Here is a 6,669-nt window from a genome sequence, read left to right on the forward strand (position 1 = left end):
ACCTAATATTTTAGGGATCTACAAAGAGCTCTTCCTATAACACATTTTGCAACTCAGATCATCACATCTACATACTTCTTTATAAGTTCACCACAATATTTGTGAGCTTTTTTAATGACCAAAACCAGTTCACTTCCATGCCCGTTAGTTCCACAGTTACAATGTCATTAATGTCACAGTGACCTAAAAAATGGCTTTTAAATACCCTTGATGTCAGAATGGGCAAACCTCACAGATACCATTTCTAAACACTCTGGTTAGCCAGTGTCTAAACATCATCAAGACATGATCAAAACACGTTCCAGTTTAGCAGGGTACACAGTGTAGGGCTTCATGATGGATACCAAGTGCCTTCTTGCCTTCTCTGTTAAATCAAATAGTTCCTACTCCCTTCTCTTCTGCCAGTTTACAAAGTTCTCAATTAACAAGTTGTGTCCCCCTTCCAAGTTCCTGTTTCTTTCTATTACAAAATGGTACTGAACATGAACATTTTGTGCATGCTGCAGCTCTGCTCAGGATTAGGTGCCACATGAGAAGGAGTGATAAAGTCTCTGCACCCTGCTTGGGTGGCTGTAGAGAAGCTTATCCACCTGAGACCTTCTCCTGCTGTCTAACTTCTCCGAAATTATTCAGTGAGTTTCAAGTTAATCATGGGAGTAGACAGATATGGGTATGTGCATACCTTTGTGCTTGCCTTGTTTTCTTAGGGAACTAGGTGAAAAAGCAAATAACTGTCTTCAAGGAAGAGGACACTTAAGTCTGGAGGCAGAAGCTCCTGGAGCTGAAATGCCGTAAGGACAAGACAACAAGACCTAAGGCCAGCGCCAGGTCCCGCACACCTGCACAGTGGAGCTGCTAGCACAGACCCCAGGTGACAGTTCCACAAGCAGGGGCTTGTTTTAAGAAGAAACACAGGACCACCAGGTCCAAGCACTACCACTGCAGGGGTAGCAGGAAGCCAAGGGAGAACAGGAAAGATGAACTAAAATACGGTGTTTTTAGCAAAGCTTGGTTTTGCTTTCTATGTAATATTTTTAAAATATTAACTACAATGCAAGTACATATTTGACATGATGTGTACATTTTTGTATTTTCTTGTTTATTGCTCTGTCTTGTTGCTGATCTGTTTGTAATCTTATTTATATAGGCATTTATTATGTATTATGCAAAACTGACTTGCTTTTAGAGAGTACTATTGACTTTTAGGAAACTTGTTATAGACTCAGCACAGCCTCTACACATGTTAATTCTGAGAACTAGAAGAAACTACAAGTATATGTCTCTTGGCATGAGAAAACATAGAGCCTTGGCCATGTGGATATTCAGATTTACATAAATATATAAACTTTAGAGTCCTTCCACTTGGGTGTTTTGAAGAGGAGGATGTCATGAAAGGCCATGGCAATTATTTTAGGCTTTATATATTACATAAAATATTTATTGCCAAGGCATCAGAAGAGACAGATAGTCTTCTGAAATTAGTCTCTTCTCCTCTTCCCTTTATTTTTGCTAAACTGTTGAAATTTGTTTTGTTGAGCTGAATACAGACTAAAACAATATTGCGCTTTTCCATATATTACTATATATTGGCATAAAGCCAGTTATAGGTATAAAATCTATCCTTACAAAGTCCATCCAAATACACACAACTAAAAATGATTTAAATATACTTTTGGTTTTAAAACTAATAAAAACTAGTTTTGATTTTAAAACTATTATCCACAGTTGTGATGATAACACTAAAACATACATTATTGTTCACAGTTTTATAATTACTATTATGTATTTTAAAATAATAAATTATGTGGAAATACTAGCAAAGGAAGCCAAAATCATACCTTAATAGTGTGATTTTCTTCCCCTTTGTCCCTCTGATACTAAACTGATGCCTTAAACATTCAGTGAAACTTAATTTCAGTGAGAAACAGCTGACCTAGGTAGCAAGACAGAAATTTCTTACACAATTCAGTTCTTATAAGCATCTGTTGTTTTGCTTTTGCCAAAATCATGCCTTGTATTTCAGATGATGCTCGTACACACACCATATTAAATATACTTTAATCAGCTGAATATTTCTCAATAAAAATTCTCCTTGTGAAGACTTATTTCTTTATTCTTCATCAGCTCTGTTTTTTTCCTGTTGCATTCCTGATAGATGCAGACAGTCTTCTGGATGCTACACACCATCAGTCCAGTCCCCCTGGGGTCTAATGTGCTTAAGTTGTTTCATTACCATGGTTACAGGACTCCCATCACATAACTCTTAATTTTCTCTAGCTCAGTGTTAAAATTTCACTCACTTTTCTAAATTTCCTGATGATCTTATTTGCTGTCATCTTATTTGCCATTTAGCCAGTCCCAGGCCTGGTGACCTCAGGCTCTGCGTTAGGGTTGGAATTAAGAGAAAGCCTAGAGCCCCATGGGCAGTGGGGCTAGAAAGGGCATGTCAAAGGGTAAAGTTTGAATGCAGGAAGTTTCAGCTGCACATGAGAAAGAACTTCTTTACTGTTAGGGTGACAGAGCATTGGAATGGGCTTCCAGTGATGAAGAAGAGAAAATGAGAAGTCCTGCCAATGCTACTGCTGCTGTAACTACTTGCTATCTATCCTACATTTTACATTTTATTCTAAGTTTAATTCCTGCTTTCTGAATTTGCATAACTTGGCACACAGCCTTTGCCTGAAGTCTTCAGAATTATAATGAGTCCCTGTCACCAGCAACCTGATTCCATCCCCTGGCTACTCCTCTGATTTCTAATTCCCCTGAGAACTCATCTTAGTTTGTATCAAAGCAATATCTGGCAAATGACATGAAATAAAGCAAGAGAAAACTACTGGTGCCAATGTGGTGACATGTAGCATACCTTGAGGAGCTGGGCCGAAAAGAAAGCACAGGCCACAAGCAGGAGGTGAGCACTCGTGCAGAACAAGCCGAGGCCGAGCTGCAGCCCAGCATCGTCCCTGCAGCCCTACTTGGGGATCAGCTGCCTGGAACAGCAGAGATCCTGGCCACCCAGCAAGCCCCAGTCAAGCAGAGCCCGGCTAGCGGTCCTGTGCATACAGCTCCAGAAAGGGGGTTATGCTTGAACTGCTCAGAGCTTGAGGTTGGATGACCAGGAACAGCATTTCATGGACACAACCAAGCAGGCACCACATTAGAACAGCTTTTACACAACTGAATTTCAGTGATGAATCAAACTAAATAGACTGCACAAAAGGAGTGGAGAGCCAAGTCCAGAAGAAAATAACATTCTTGACATTTCTTGTAGAGCTTGACCTGGAAGCTCTGTATCACAACAGAAAACCCCTTCCTACATTGTTACCTCCTTAGAGAAAAATTCAGATCCTGCATACTCATCTCTGGCTGTTCTCAAGGCAATGAGCAAAGGTAATGTACCTTGTGTGGGAGCGGGGCCCCTTGCAGCACTTCCATCATTTTCCGATGGCCAATGGCACATACAGCCAATGGGAATCCTGGAGATCTGACCTAAGATCAGGTCAGCCCTTCATCAAGTTTCAGATCAGCAGATGAGAGTTCCCAGTGGACAAGGTTTTCATTTCAGTACTGTTTCAAAATTACTAGCAGAAGAAAAACGGCAGATTTATCATTTCCCATATATAGTAAATTCCCATAGCAATTTATCATCATTCTTCTCTACAGATGAATATTTATGATTTTTTCTAAAGAAGCTTGACACAAGGCAATAATATATATTTCTGTGCTGGTAAAACATCAGAATCTCTTGTTTCGGAGGTATTGCAGCATAGAAAATATGGCAAATAAAAAAAAATACTGCAGTTAAAAATACTGCTAATTTAAATTATATTTTGTTCTCAATGTAAAGACAATCAATTGAAAACATCCTGATAAGTCTTACAAATAAAAGATGAAATTCCAAGAAGTGCAAAAACTTCTACTTTCTACTACACACATAAATAGTCTTTAATGAATTTTCTACACAGAGAAATGGAATAAATGCTCTGTTAGATAGGTGAAGGTTATGATCTGGTGATTATTCCCCTTTTCCCTTACCTTGTTCCATTCTGCTGCTCACAATTTCTTAAGAGTCATTTTCCAGATCAGTGCAATATTTGTGTACCAGTTATTTCATGTGTCTGTCTCAGTACTATTACTCACTTGTGTCAGACAAGTCACTGCCCACTGCCGATGGCTCACACAGTATCTGGAATTTGTGAAATTGTGATTGTGGTTATCAAGGATATCTCGGTTCTTCTGCTAATTAAGTGCTTCTGCATGCCAACAGTTGTTTGTAAGCAGAGAAACCAGGGATTTAGGGCTGATTCAGGTGGTGTATTTCTTTGTATGACACAGATGGAAAAAGACACTTCTCACACACATTAAACTTACTTCTAAACATATGTTACAAAGAAATACAGATTTACTTCAATATCTGTTCTGCCATAAGCAGAATCATGATGATTCCAAAATATTAAATGGAAGGATAATGAATGAAAGTATGGCATATGAATGATTAGTGAGGTGATTCTCTACCTCTCCATGAGATTCCTTTGATTACACCATTATGTAATTTCAAACCCTATGGGTGCCATGATAGATGTTTATTAGTCTCTACCAGAAAAATGGCTTTTTTTGGCCTTGGCTTCGAAGTTGCCTTCAGTTTTATTTTCACTGTGCAATTGGAGGACAATCATATTCACACTCAATATCACCCTAACACTTTAATGAAAAATACTGAAAGTTAATAGCTGCACTTCAAATTGTTAGAGGTAAAAGACCTATCACTTTTAACAAGAGATATCGTATGTGTGGTAGGAAAGGAAATTCCTCACGAGACATTGATTGAGGAACAGATTTGTGTGGCTTCAGTCCACTTTTTCGTGTTACAATAGGAAAAGCAATGAATTTCAGCACCACTAAGGGCCTAGCCTGGGAGAGGTGGGAAGGACGTACAGTGATTTTCATACCCATTAGGCTGAGCATCAAGCATCATGCAATACTGTATTCCCAAAACAGAGGCTTCACACCTCCCACTGCTCCGTACCCCCTGTTAGCAGAGCTGGCATCACCTCCACGAGCTGTGGGCAGCTTCTGCCTTCTCCAAGCCAGTGGTGCCTGCTGATGCATGGTTAGTCCCTGCTTGTTATTATGGTCTCACCACGATGCTGTCACAAAGAGCCAGGGTGCAGAAAGAACATTTTATATTTTCTCTGTATTTCCCTTCGTCTGGGGGGATATACCTGTCTGACCAGCTGTTAGGATGCCTGGGTGTTGGACATTCCTGAAATAGAGAACAGAACATCTGTTCTACTTCAATTTCAGCTTTGCTATCTGTTCCTCAAAAATAATACCTGCTTCCTTCCTTACAAGGCAAAGAAGATGAATTAACTAGTTGCTCCACAGTTCTCTGAAGAACTGACCGAGAAATAGAGTTTCCAGGTTTTGTAGTTCTTTCTTCATTCTAAACTGAGACATGTATCTTTTCAGAGTGAGTCTTACCATACTTAAGAAATACAATCAGAGAAAGAACTTCATTTTATCAGTAGTCCAGTTTTGTTCAATTTTGGTAGAAACTGAGAGAGTATGATAATACAGCAAGCAGCTTTTTCTTTTTTTTGTGTGCTATTGTTTAGTACACTGGTACTGTCCTCACTGTTCAGGTCTCTAGATAAAACCACAATGTGAATAACAAACACAGAGACCCCATGTCATGTGTGACTATACAGTCACAGAATTATACTGGGAAAAAATCCACTCTTTATTTAGATGTGACATCTAAAGAAAGCAGCAGCCTTCTGTTTACAACTTTGTTGTCAAATAATTATAATTTTGGTTTTCTTTTTGTCTTTTTTGAACAGCTCTTCAATCATAATTTGTTAATTAAATCCACATAAATAAATAAATCCCCACAAAAATACAAAGAAAAGAGAGAGAGAGAGAGAAAGCAAACCCCCTCTCTGTTTCCACCCACACATGGAGAATGGAGAGCTCATGCTGCAGGACCAGGTTTTACATTAACAGCCTTCTGCTATCTTCACACTATGCCTGATGCTTCATGAATAAAAATGATATCTTTTGCACAGTCTGAAACAAACATTTTATGATAACATTTTAACGGCTGATCTCCTACATCATTTTAGCTATTTTCTCTCTTCTCTTTTATTCTTTAGCAACTCTTTTCACTTAAATGATGAAATAAACCTTTCTTATCATGTTGGTTTCTTTTCCACATTGTAAAAGACAGGCAAAAAAGTCTCTAGATGCATTTGTTGAGTTACAATTTTTAAACACTTCACATTTCTAGAAATGTTCAGATGAAAGGGAGTTTAATGTCCTGTCTCTGTCTAAAATTAATGGTAAAGATAAATTTAAGAGGCAATTGGTTTTTATTTCATAACACATGATTTTTAAACTACAGAGTGTAGGTCTGTATGCATATTGTGACAACTGTTAGGAATATATATATTTTTTGTTTCTTTAAATGTATTTTAGGATGCACAGCCAGAGCTTATGTGAAAATGGCTTTTTAAATTTTCTAATGAAGTCATCTGTTAAGCAGTAGTAGAAATCAATTCTTTCTGTAATTCCTATTGCTATCAAGTAGTTCATTTTGAAGCAGCTTAAATAAGAGGAAAGGCAAAGCTGGAGTCTAGCCTTTTGCAAGACTTACACTTGTGATCACCTAATAGA

This window comes from Tinamus guttatus, unplaced genomic scaffold (assembly GCF_059628265.1).
Source record: "Tinamus guttatus ecotype Peru unplaced genomic scaffold, ASM5962826v1 Tinamus_guttatus_pri_ptg000314l, whole genome shotgun sequence".
Lineage (NCBI taxonomy): Eukaryota > Metazoa > Chordata > Aves > Tinamiformes > Tinamidae > Tinamus > Tinamus guttatus.